The sequence below is a fragment of the Euprymna scolopes genome, chromosome 20 (genome assembly GCF_053919585.1).
Source record: "Euprymna scolopes isolate OS-2025 chromosome 20, ASM5391958v1, whole genome shotgun sequence".
Taxonomy (NCBI): domain Eukaryota; kingdom Metazoa; phylum Mollusca; class Cephalopoda; order Sepiida; family Sepiolidae; genus Euprymna; species Euprymna scolopes.
In genome coordinates this window covers 73713726-73726718 of record NC_136501.1, presented here as the reverse complement: position 1 = coordinate 73726718, position 12993 = coordinate 73713726, and the positions used below count along the sequence as shown (strand labels likewise).

General features: G+C 32.0%; 1 protein-coding gene across 1 annotated transcript in view; it reads right to left on the bottom strand.

Moving 5' to 3' along the window:
• LOC145241463 (glutamate receptor ionotropic, NMDA 2B-like) overlaps window positions 1-12993 on the bottom strand; it is an 849005-nt gene that overhangs the window by 370821 nt on the left and 465191 nt on the right. The gene's annotated exons all lie outside the window — the stretch shown is intronic.

Below are 12993 nucleotides of genomic sequence, written 5' to 3'. Positions count from 1 at the left end.
TCTCTGGAGATATTTTTGTGTTCACACAACGCATGTACGCACAGTATACAACATATGACAGCTATTTCTCTCTCTCTCTCTCTCTCTTTCCCTCGCTTTCTCTCGCTCTCTCTCGCTATATATATACATATATATATATATATATATATATATATATATATATATATATATATAAAATTTATTCGAGGGTAAATAATTAAAAAAGAAATAGGTTGAAATGCGATTTCTCCATTTTATCCTCTTTTAGAGCTCGAAACTTTTATAGTTTTTTTTTCTTTTGAAGAGCCCAGTCTTTTTTTTTCTATGGCGTCAACTGGTTCAGAATCGCCTGATGATGTCTCATTGACTGAAACAGATGGCTGTTTGTAGCGACTAAATGTAACGTTTACCATCGAATAAATAATAAAAAAAATATTTTGCTTTTGTTATCAAGCACTATCTAACAACCTCGTTGTATTCATTAGTCCCTACTTTTGAACATCTCACACCTGAATTCATAATGGACTCTCAATAAGTGGTTCGGAAATCCACACAGATTATTTATATATAATATAGAAGGCTTCGTGTAGAACCAGCTTCCTTCTCCTAGATATATGCATTAATGAAGACTGGGCGTGCGTCGTCCCCAGATAACAACCTGGAAATTTCTACGCCTCGGCGCGGTACATACAGTGTCTAACCTTCCCAAATGGTCACCAATCTGGTCCTGGCCGTGTGTCAACGTTATTGCGCCATATATATATATATATATATATATATATATATATATATATATATATATCAATTTTCTACGCATTTAAAGGAATGTTAAAAGCATTACGCAAGATTTAAAAAAAATAAACGTTTGCTATTTATTTGAAAAAATAAGGATGAAGTGTTTAAAATTATAGGCATAGATGGGGGAGAGGATACGAATAAAATCAAAACAATTAGCAACTATTATCAAATGTCACGATGTAGGAGAAAAGATGAAAGACGGTTACACTACCACGAACATGTGATAAATACAAACTTTAAAAATTATAAAGTTGATGTGTGAATTATTTTGAAGCGATGCAATAATTAACACTTTTCTGAAACAACAAAAATGATTTTATACTTTTACACGAGATTTTCTAATTTGTTATTTTTTCTTTAAAGATAGTTCACGCATTACAAACTTCCATAACAGATTCGTCAAATAAGGTGATTATTTCACAATTTCTTTAACAAAGCAAATGCCACGGTCTAATATATCGACTATAGAAAAGCACAAGAAAAATAAAACTGAAATAAAAATTAGTTAAAAGACGTTTGTTCATTCAAATAAAGATGAGTCCGTGTTCAGTAAATGTAAAAATAGAACTTACTTGAATGGTAAATAATGAATGCCCATGCAGGCTTTTTAGTTGCGTCTTAATTTGCATTCTCTTGCATTGTAAGTAAAATCTAGATAAAAGTATTTTTATGAAGACTACATGTAAAATTGTCTATGTTGTGATTTGAAATGCGTCGGTCAACAGTACATGTAATCCTTTAAAGAAAGGTTTGTGAAAATACTTAAAAGAATGTGAAATGTAAAAAGAACACCATTTCGATAAAAAAAAAATCATTCAAATAGTATTGAAACAGGTTTTCAATCAAATAAATGGTTGTGCCTGCCGAACCACGAAATACATTTGGAAAAGAAAATATTTAGTTTGAGTCGAAAATACTTAATCGCAGTTTATTATATGAATTCTGATATTGTAAAATATACTGTATTTTTATAATAATTTGATTAAGCAATATATATATATATATATATATATATATATATATATATATATATATATCACTATTTTCCTTTCCATGCATTTAAATCAACGCCCCTACTAATTGTACTTCCAATTTGTCAATCAATTATTCTCTTTACATGCATGTCAAACTACTTAACACACGTTACATACTCTTTCTAGTAATTTATATTCGTACAGTAGCTTCTTAACTCTTTCTTATCTAGCGATCATACCGATTTGTAATACTAGTTCTTTCTCAAATGCATTTATTTAACACTTCAGAAACTCACACCTCTCTTTATCTATCTTTTCCAGTTTTTCATTTTTGCCTGACATCGAGGTAAATGTGTACTAATCTTATTTAACAAGGTAAACTAACATTATTATTTGGCGGAATTTATAAACAATTATTCCAAGATGAGACCTTTTATTAAACACACCAGTCAATAACCCTTACAAAATCTTTTTTTTTGTATTGAATTGAAAATACATTTATAAACCAAAAATTTAAGACATGCTCGTAGTTGAATATCTATATTATTAACAGATTATTAGTGAATACCACTTTTATTACAAAAAAAAAAAACAAAAAAAAACAGGTGTTACAACTAACAGGATTTTTTTTATAAACAAGCATAGTATAAGCTGCTATAAAAACTAACCCGTCAATTCGATTTTATTATTGTTTCCTCTACTGTATAAAAAAGATTGTGTGTGCATATATATATATATATATATATATATATATATATATATAATGTGTGTGTGGTCACGAATAGGCTCCTATATGGTTGACTATTTAAAAAAAAAAAACTGATTACATATGATAGATGTATCGAGACACAGAAATGGGTATGTTTGATCTGGCAGAACGGTGGATCATTAAAATTATGGGGTCTGCGTTCGCGCCTGGTTCACAAAGTATGGAAATAAAAAAATAAAATAAAAAAAAACACGTTTACAAGTGTTTTTGATTTAGATGTTCATAATAATACATTGATAAGTGTGTTTTAACTTAAATAGGGATAGTATAATAAAATTGTGGGGTCTGCGTTCGCGCATGACCTCTATAGAATGGAAATAGGCACATGTTTATAAAGACTTTTCATATCTATCTGCGTTAGTATACTTTGATCATTATGTTTCAGTCTGAAGAAATATGGTATAATAAAATTATAAGGTGTTCGTTCGCGCATGACCTCCATAGAATGGAAATATGCCACGATGTTTAACAAGGTTTTTTAATATAGATCCACAGAATATTGTGATAAGCGTTTCAGTGTGAACAGGTATAGTATAATAAATTATGGGGTTTATCTATTTTATTTTTACTTTCATCATATTTTGCTTTGGTTTTGATACCCCCAAATTCGAAGCTATCTCTTTACAACCCTTCCTTTTCATAAGCTTTCATAATTTCATAAATCAGAGTCCATTTTCTGAAGGCTGTTTTTGAACCAAGTCAACGACGGGTACTTTTGCTAGTATATATATATATATATATATATATATATTATATATATATATATATATATATATAATGTGTGGGGGTGTGGTGTTTGTAGACAATAAGAAAATATGATTATAATAGAATATGTACTGTTGTATATAGATTTAGTAATCAATTTAAAACAACGTAATACGTGTGTCGAGGTTATGATTGATCTTTATGCTATTAAGTTAAAATCTAATTCTTATCAGAAGAGGAAGGGATGCTAGGTAACGAGATATACATGCGATGTTTAGAGTATAGTTTATATACATTGGAAGGGGAAATAGATAATTATTGTATTTTAAACATGAAAGAGAGTTTTAGTAGTATCGATCGATACCGGATGGAATAGAGTTAAGGGCGTAGTTACTAGATCTACTGAGATTTCAAAGACTTTTGAATTAATTAATTATTCGATTAGGGTCCAATGTGCCGATTTATACAAGTAAAAGAAAAGAATAAAAAAGAAAGATAAATAATAAGTATGTGAAAACAAAAAGTAATAGAAGATACACGTAAGAATAAAGTGAATTGAAACAAAGAATAGAATTGCTAAAAGGGGAAAAGGTCTGATTAGTGCTAAGATGGTGGAATACGTAACGGGATAATCACCAGGCTTGGTACAGCTGGGATATATTCTAATAAAGGCAGACGTATATGAGCTTAGGCAAACGCATAGAAAAATACAAAGAAATATACTGACAGGAAAATAAAGTACAACAATGAAAGTATCTTTGAATAATTATAGCAATAATTATATTAACAATACTAATATTGTTAATTAAAGAAAAGATTGTTTACAAGAATAAAAAATCACTATCATAGCAACAATAAAATAATAAAATGATAATAAAGCTAATGATACTGTCTCTTATGAAATTCAGCAGTGAATACTCGTTTGATCTGTTGGAATATAAGACGAACACGACGCTTTTATGGATCAGAAGAAATTTTAAAATACCGTAAAATCTTTAAAGCTTACAAATAAAATGTAGACTTACGTGGCCGCTGCATTATAAACTTCAAACGAAAATCATTTAGATAATTGTTAAGGATGGTATGCGTAAACGAATAGAAAATACTTCAAGATTTACAAAAACAAAAAAAAATGTTGTCTTACCTCGCCGCTGTATTATGAAAATTAAAAACATTTTACATTGGACAACTTGAATAAAAATGTAGAAACGACAGTTGTAGGAGTCGGTAGAAGCTTTAAAATCCTTTAACATTTACATACAAATGTCCAGTGAATTGAAGAATTTACTAATATTTGTTTAAATTCCGTAATACAATAATACAGCAGTAAAAGTTCTCATAAATTTTGAAACATTTTCAAGTTTTTGACGCCTCAAGCATCGTTAATGCAGATTATCTGAAATGATTAATTGAAGTGTTTACTTTAGAATTTCATAATAAAGCAACGAGTTTAGTTCGCATTTGCCGTTAAATTTGAAAGTAATATTTACAAGTTTGTGCAGACTTCTGGGAACATCGTCAACGAATTTTTTCCCAACCGATCCAATTAAGAATTTACTTTGGAGTTTTTTTTTTTTTAATTTCACACTACAGCGGCGCGTTCAGTCGAAATTTTCCTGTAAACTTTCAAATATTAAAGGAATTCATTTCTCTAATTGGATTTTTCGTGTTTTATTTATTTTCAATTTAACTGCTATTTTAAAGGTGTTGACAGTTTATATATTTTAATGTGTTTAAAAATTTATATATTTTAATGTGTTTAAAACATCTTATATTTTTATGGTTTGTGCTGTTTTTCTCTCTTTTCGCTCTTTTATTCACATAATATCAACCTAATATTTTTTCCACTTCCATTTTAATGTAAATGTTTTAAAAAAACGGTTTTGTCTTTTTAACTGGACATTCGTGTAAGGTGAGCGTGTTCTTGGGGAAAATTTATCTTCGAAAAGTCATGTCCTAAACAATTTTCTACCTTGTTTCTGTAACTCTTAGAGAGAGGCTTATGTAAAGCCATAACTCGCTCTTTATCTTCTTCCTCTTCTTTTATATATATATATATATATATATATATGTGTATATATATATATATATATATGTATATATATATATATATAAGTGAAATATCTGTGTGTGTTCGTGTCCGTGTGTGTACATTTCCCTACCAAATTATTCTGCCAATTTTCAGTCTACAGACTCGAGATTTGACATAAGGGGTAGTGAGATTTAGGAAAATCTATTAAATTTGTTTTCAGTCAGAAATTTAGCTGTAAAGGGGTCACAGTTCAACGATTTGATTTTTAAAAACTTTATATATATATATATATATATATATATATATATATATAGTATTCTACTCTGAATCACAATTGGATCACCGAGGATAAACAACGTTGATCCTGGTCAGTTCTAAATGGGTGATATTTGGATCTCCCAGTTACTGTATGTGCTCTCCGCTTATGTTGGCTTTGTTCTTAGTCGTCCGAAACTTGTTCTTGCCACTGAACTTAAGCAGCGCCAACTATGGAGAGAGGGTGTGTTGGAGATAGCACAACCCTTGCCTCACAGTTACGTGCGCAGCTGCCCATGCAGGGGTATCCTTTGTCTTTCGAGACAAAACTGAGGCATTGATATATATATATATATATATATATATATATATATATATATATATATATATATATATATATGGAAATATGTTTTTTACAATTAAATTCCACCTTTTATTTATACCAATCTTTTAATTGGTGAAGCCCGATGTAATTGCAATTCATATATCAAATAAAAGACAAAAGTCTATATTCCAAATTTCAAAATGTTTACCATCTTACTGTTTATTTCTTTTAATTAACTTGACATGCACCATTCTTGACAGCATCTGTTTCGAAACGCAAAATAATTAATTTAATTATTTTATCAATTAATGAATTTATTTCGCCTCCAACTCATCAGAAGAAAAAACTCATCAATTTTTAAGAGAAAATAAATACATTTGGATATAAGTAATTAATCTGGGAAAAAGTTGCAATTACATTTTTTTTCATTTCTTTGCGCCACTTTACCAATATGACAACAATATTTTCTTTACGGTTCAGCTTTATTTGCTTTATATTTCTTCGGTGATACATCATCAACCAGTAAGCGTAATGTACTATTTTCAATTTTGCATCCATACTTTAACTCAATTTCTCATCATGAAATTATTTCTAAGTATTTGTTGCTACACAAGTAGAAGAATAATAGAAGTTGAATCCCCATTCTTCCTTATTATGTCACTTTTCGTTTGCAACTTGGATGGTCTTACTCGTTACATCAGTTCTGACTTTTTTTAATTTTTTCATCCATTTTCTTTCATAAAACTCCTTTGCTGTGCGTCTGTTACTTTTTAATTTGAAATATTATTTTTGATGTGTTGGCGATATTTCCATAACAATCTATGATTTAGAGCATTTTCCGTACACGATATATCTGCAGAAGATTTTAAATGTCAATAATGGGTTTGATTTGTTCACTATTTTTCTATAAAACGCTTCACTGGACTATAATCTTTTATGTTTCTTTACGATATCTTTATGAACATTTCATGTGGGTTTGTAATTTTTAAGATCTGTTCGTAATTCTAATAAAAAGCATTTATTAGGTTATAGCATTTTATATTTGTTTGTAGTACTTTTCTATAAACTTTTGCCGCCCTGTAACATTTTTAGATTCATTCTAAGATACCTGTATATAAAGGCTTCGTCGGTCTGTTATGTTTGTAGGATCGTAAATGCTATCTTTATAAAAAAGACTTCGCAATTTAAACCCATTTATGTTACCTGTCTTACTTTTCTCTTTGTGTTGGCATTTTCATCGTAAAATACATAGATATTGTGAACGAATCTTAAGAATAATTTATATTGTTTTTCTCGCTGCTTTTTATTCATTTAATCTTTATATTTAATGATTCGTTTTTTTTTTTTGTAATCTATACTTTTTACTCACAATTTACACCTTCTCCTCTTCAACTGATTTCATTCTCGCTTCTAAGGCCCGTTTCGTCATTTTATTTACAAGATTCGTTAAAATTCTGCATGCAACTTCAACAATTGAGTCTGAAGAGAGTACGAAATAGCAAACCCGTCGTCGCATACTCTTTTTAGTCGAAAGTGGACTTAATCGTCTATGAAGAATTATGTGACAATTGCGCGTTCCAATACTACCGTTTGCTTTAGCGTCATAAGTTCTCTACGTCAGACTACTGTTTTATACGGATCTGTTCGCGATCGAATGTAGTTACTCACTTTGACGCCGCAAGAAAAAGGTAAGAGAAGTTGAAAGGGTGGTGAACGCAGTGATCAGAATGGGAGAGGAAGCTGTCAGACAGCGTCTGTTTGAACATATAGAAATACTAACTCATAAGAATCGTTGCGGTTGTGTAGATTGCATGGATTTGTAAACAAACACGTTGACGTCGTTTCTGTTTATTTCAAGCAACTATTGCATCGTTTGCTTATTCTTTTGGCTAGTCTTCAATAAATTCATCACATTTTCGGGGCTTGAATGTTTACATTTTCTCTTTGCTTTTCATGCCATTGTTTTATTGAAAATAATCTGCTACAGTTGGAAGTAGAAAAATCGAAGCAGTGTTGCATCCAAATATGAAACCGTTTAATGAATTCCATTTCAGTATTCTATTATGATCTCAATATTTCACTGTTTCGCTTATAATTATCAGTACTTTAATACACGCTGCTTTGCATTTCTATGAGAGGAATTGTCGATGACTCAGGTTACAATAGCATTTTGATCGTTAAAAATGTGCACGTTGAATGGACACATACTATTTTATATTTAGCTACCCAAAATACCTATGGTCTCACATAAGAAGGATCAAGGTTGAAAGGAACAGATTCCGTTAAGCATTCAAGGGTCAAACGTGAACCAAACGGAAGTCGCGAACAAATGTTATGTGTGAAATAGCTCTTGGACATTCTTCTATGTAATTAACTACAACGCTCCATCTGTTAGTTATTCAGGTTTACAGCTGAAATTGCATTTTCATCGTTAAACACACAAATTAATAGCGCAAAAGCTGCGAGACAGACCTCTTGTCTTCTGATAAATTCAGTTAGGTTATGTATTTCTATCCTCACCACTTTATGATTTTTCTATATATACGACAATTTCTAACCACTTGAGTAAGATTGGAAATACATAAACTCTTGATAACTGACTGCCTGACAAATTGAATGAGAACTAAAAGAAATGCCGTCATGTTTCCATCTTTTATGTAACAAAGACGACCCGTTTCTCGACCTGGTATGACTTGCGATAAAAGGTGGGTCCTTTATGACAACCGGCGATGCTCAGCTCAGTTGCCCGACGCCCGGGAATCTCCACAACCCCCCTGAAGCAAGTGTCGTACTACAATGTCATGCTGATTGTTTGGTTGCTCTGAGATCGGTCAAATCAAATGCAGTTTCTTATGCAGGTGAAACTATTACGGTGAAGTACTGTTAACAAATGGATGAAATGAATTAGACACTTCGACAACATCAAACATTAGCCACCAGAAAACGCCCAATTCTCCTCCATGACAATGCCCGACCGCACGTAGTTCCATCGACCGTGCAGAAGTTGAAAGCATTAGGCTACGAAACTCTGCCTCATGTCCAAAGTTTTCACTTCCCGTCGACCACTTTCTCAAGCATGTGAAGAAAATTCTGCATTAGAAATGCTCCAAAAAACATAAACAATATCAAAAACGCCTTCAGCGACTTCCTCGCAACTTGAACGCAATACTTTTACGTTACTGGCACAAAGACACTTGTGTTGCGTTGGAAAAAGTCTATTGATTTTGATATTGCTTTTTTTCGATCAATAAATTTGTGCTTGAGCCGAGGTATATTCATCTGAATTCAAAAGTTAAAACCGCAAGAATTTACTTATAATGTCATATATATATATAAGCTGAATGTGTGTATGTGGTAACGAATAGGCTCCTACATGGTTGACTATTAAAAAAAACTGATTGCATATAATAATAGAAGATGTATCGAGACACAGGAATAGATATGTTTGATCTGGTAGAACGGTGGTTCATTAAAATTGTGGGGTCTGCGTTCGCGCCTGGTCCACAAAGTATGGAAATAAAACATTTAAAAATTAAAAAGAAAAGTTTACAAGTGTTTTCGATTAAGATGTACATAAGAATGCTTTGATAAGTATGTTTTAACTTAAATAGGGATAGTATAATAAAATTGTGGGGTCTGCGTTCGCGCCTGCCCTCTATAGAATGGAAATATGCACAAACGTTAATACTTTTCATATCTATCTGCGTAAGTATACTTTGATCATTATGTTTCAGTTTGAAGAAATATGGTATAATAAAATTATGGGGTGTTCGTTCGCGCCTGACCTCCATAGAATTGAAATATGTCACAAAGTTTAACAAGGTTTTTTTAATATAGATCCACAGAATATTTTGATAAGTGTTTAAGTGTGAACAGGTATGGTATAATAAATTATGGGGTTTATCTATTTAATTTTTACCGTCATCATATTTTGCTTTGGATTTTATACCCCCAAATTCAACCCAAATTTACAACCCTTCGTTTTCATAACCTATCATACTTTAATAAATCAGAATCAATTTTCTGTAGGCCGTTTTTGAACTCCATCAACGACGGGTACTTTTGCTAGTGTATATATATAATATATGTATGCAAATACATATATATATATATATATATATATATATATGTTTAGAGGTACAGAATTTGTATATAGTTTTAAATAAAGTACTAGGCGGAAGTTTCTCGAGAGCTCTTTCGGCTATCATCTCGTCAGGAGTAAATCGATATCAATCTAAATAATATTGTAACGAAAATAAAGAGTTCTATTGGGGAACTTATTAAATATGCCAAACGTACGGGGGCATTAATTAAATTTATTTGCGTTTAAAAACGATTAAAATATTGGCACAACGAGGGAGAAAAGAGAAAAAAAGCGGGAGAAAAAATTCAAAGTTCTCCAAAGAGAAACAATGCGTTTGATGTTTCTTTTTGCCGGCACAAAGAAGGTTGACGCACCGCGATAGAGACGGCCTCCAAAATCTTTAAATGGTTTTTGGAGTCCGCTCTATGTAGCACCTCGAACCAATCTATTTTATCGGCACAGCACGGGTTGTCAACCAAATGCTGGCCCATAGCAGAGTCCAAGGCTGCAGAAGGAGGGAGACCACCAGGCCCCATCCTCCCTTGTCTGATCTTCGATGGAACATGCTGGTTTATACGAGTCAAAATGTGCAAGGATGTTCGCCCAACATAACCAGCATCGCACGGGCATCTAAACTGATATACAATATTACTATTTTGGATGTAAGGCGAACTATCCTTGCGGAAAGACGGAAAAGCAGGTCTCGTAGTATAAATATGATATGATAGGTAGATGGATATAGTCCTGTAGCAAAGACTGTCGGCTTTCTCTGACTGAAAATATATGGACAAATCAATTTCAAACTTAAGTTTTTCTCGTAAAAAAATATTGATTGATGCTATAACGATTGTGATTTGTATTATAATTGATATCATTTAGCTATATTCGATACAAGATGATGAGGAAAAATACCATTTGTCCACGGATTTATCCTCGCACGCTGAATGATATTGGCTAGAAAATGCCATTGGAAAGAAAAAAATATAAGACATAGATTACTATGAATGAATAAATTTATTTGCGTAATCCTATCTTATCAGGGCGAAAAATGGATTTATTTGAAATCGTAGCTCTTGAAATCGATTCCTATCTTAAAAAACATCAGCTATTTATCCCATCGAATTTTGACAAAAAAAGTGGCCGAAATTTGAAACTTGATCAATGGTAATTTGAGACGGTGTTTATTTATATTATACCTTACATTTTTACAACTTATCAATAGGCATAGACATGTTTGTTTTCTCATGCGTGTTTGTATAGGCGTGTGTATGATGGATCTGTTCTACCTTTTACGTTTTCTTCTCCATAGATGACTTTATTTATATTTGCGGGCAATAAACCAATTTTTGTATCTCATAAGTTATCATTAAAATGTATAAAATATCAACCATGACTTCATATTTGTTGATACAAATCGACTTGGTCGAATACAGAAGCAAAATATCAGATCAAGATAACAAGCATTTTGCTTCGGGCTTTCGAATTGAGTAATTTTTTAAGGTTGCTGGCCAGATTTTAATCGGAAAGAAGAATAAAAAAATACATGTAAAAATGCAAAATAAAATAAGAACAAGCATGCATGAGTGTACAATGAACGAGGCATAAAAATGATCAAGTTCAGCATTTGCACCCCCCCATTTAGCCCCAAAAGTCCCAAGGGGACGTCAAATTCTGGTGAAAATGAACACACGATACAGTTTTAGGCTTTAACATATGTACATTTGAGTACTGCACCAAAAAAGAAATGACTAAGTCCGTCATTTACCTATCCCAATTTAGCCCCAAAAGTCTCCAAGGCCTTTAGGTATCTAAATTTTAGTTCAGCGCCATGCAAAACTGCTACGTAGACATACACAGAAAATTTTGGACAAGTGTGGTGAATTAGTTCCCAAAATTGTGTTTTTATTAGCCCTAAAAAATCTCCTGGGACATACCCAAGAGTTATCGAAGTATAGATGAATAAAATTATATAGAAATCAATTAGTTACAACTTTTAAGAAAATTTTATAAAAATCTAAATCATCTTTTTTTTTATAAACACAAAGGTGTCAATTTTAGCCATTTTAACATGAAAGGCGCCCCTAGTGGGGTGTAACCGGAGTTTTCCTGTTCCATCTTTACTTATATTCTGTCTAATGTTTGAGCAAAATTTCCAAAAAAAAAACCCAAGGTGAAGTTATTGAGAAAAGTCTTGACAGACGAACGGACAAACATACAAGGGTGAATTTACTGGTCCCCCTCCTTTTGTCGAGGAACCAAAAAAGCAGAAAGAAGCTCGGCATTCTCTCAGTCGATGTTAAGTATTTAACAAAATAAATACCCACGTGTTTTTCTTCTTTTAATGCATCAAGTTGCCTGGTCTATTGTTATATGATAAACATCTTGCGTTTCCCTTATTGCGGATTAAATTTGATAGCTAGTTTATGTTGAACGATACGCATTAAAATATTGGCGTAATTGAAAACCTCTTTTATTATTCAGCTAATCATGAATATCGTTCTTATCAGTGATGCTTTTCCGACACTGTTCTGGTTGCTTAAACCACCGACCTTCTTCAAGCGCATCTTGTCGAACCCGAGAACCTTTCTGTTGAAATTTGGAATCTGTACAGAATTGCGAACAGAAATCTGTATTTAATCTGACAGGAGTAGATTGCCTTCGTTCCCTCAGCCATGACCGGGTAGAAATGTCAATAAAATCTTAATGTTTTACCGTACTGATAACATTGAAAGTGTAGGTTATCTTCAATGTTTAATCAAAAGAAATTTCTGATGGTCAGTTACATGATAAATTCATTAATAATATGCAAGTTGAAGTTCACGAAGCTAAGATATGTAAATAGTTTGAAGGAAATTGAGATTTTAACTTCCATAATCAAAAGGGAAAGAAGACAGCATCACTTGAAACTTAGATTACTTAACATCTGCGGTGATAAACTCAGAGACAAAATAATTTAAACAAAAAATAAAATAGACGAAATATGACACCTGAGAATACTCCGAGATTTAGCGAGTGCTGATCAAAAAGACTCTACCAGTGTTCGATGTCCTGTACTATCATCTGAAAATACCA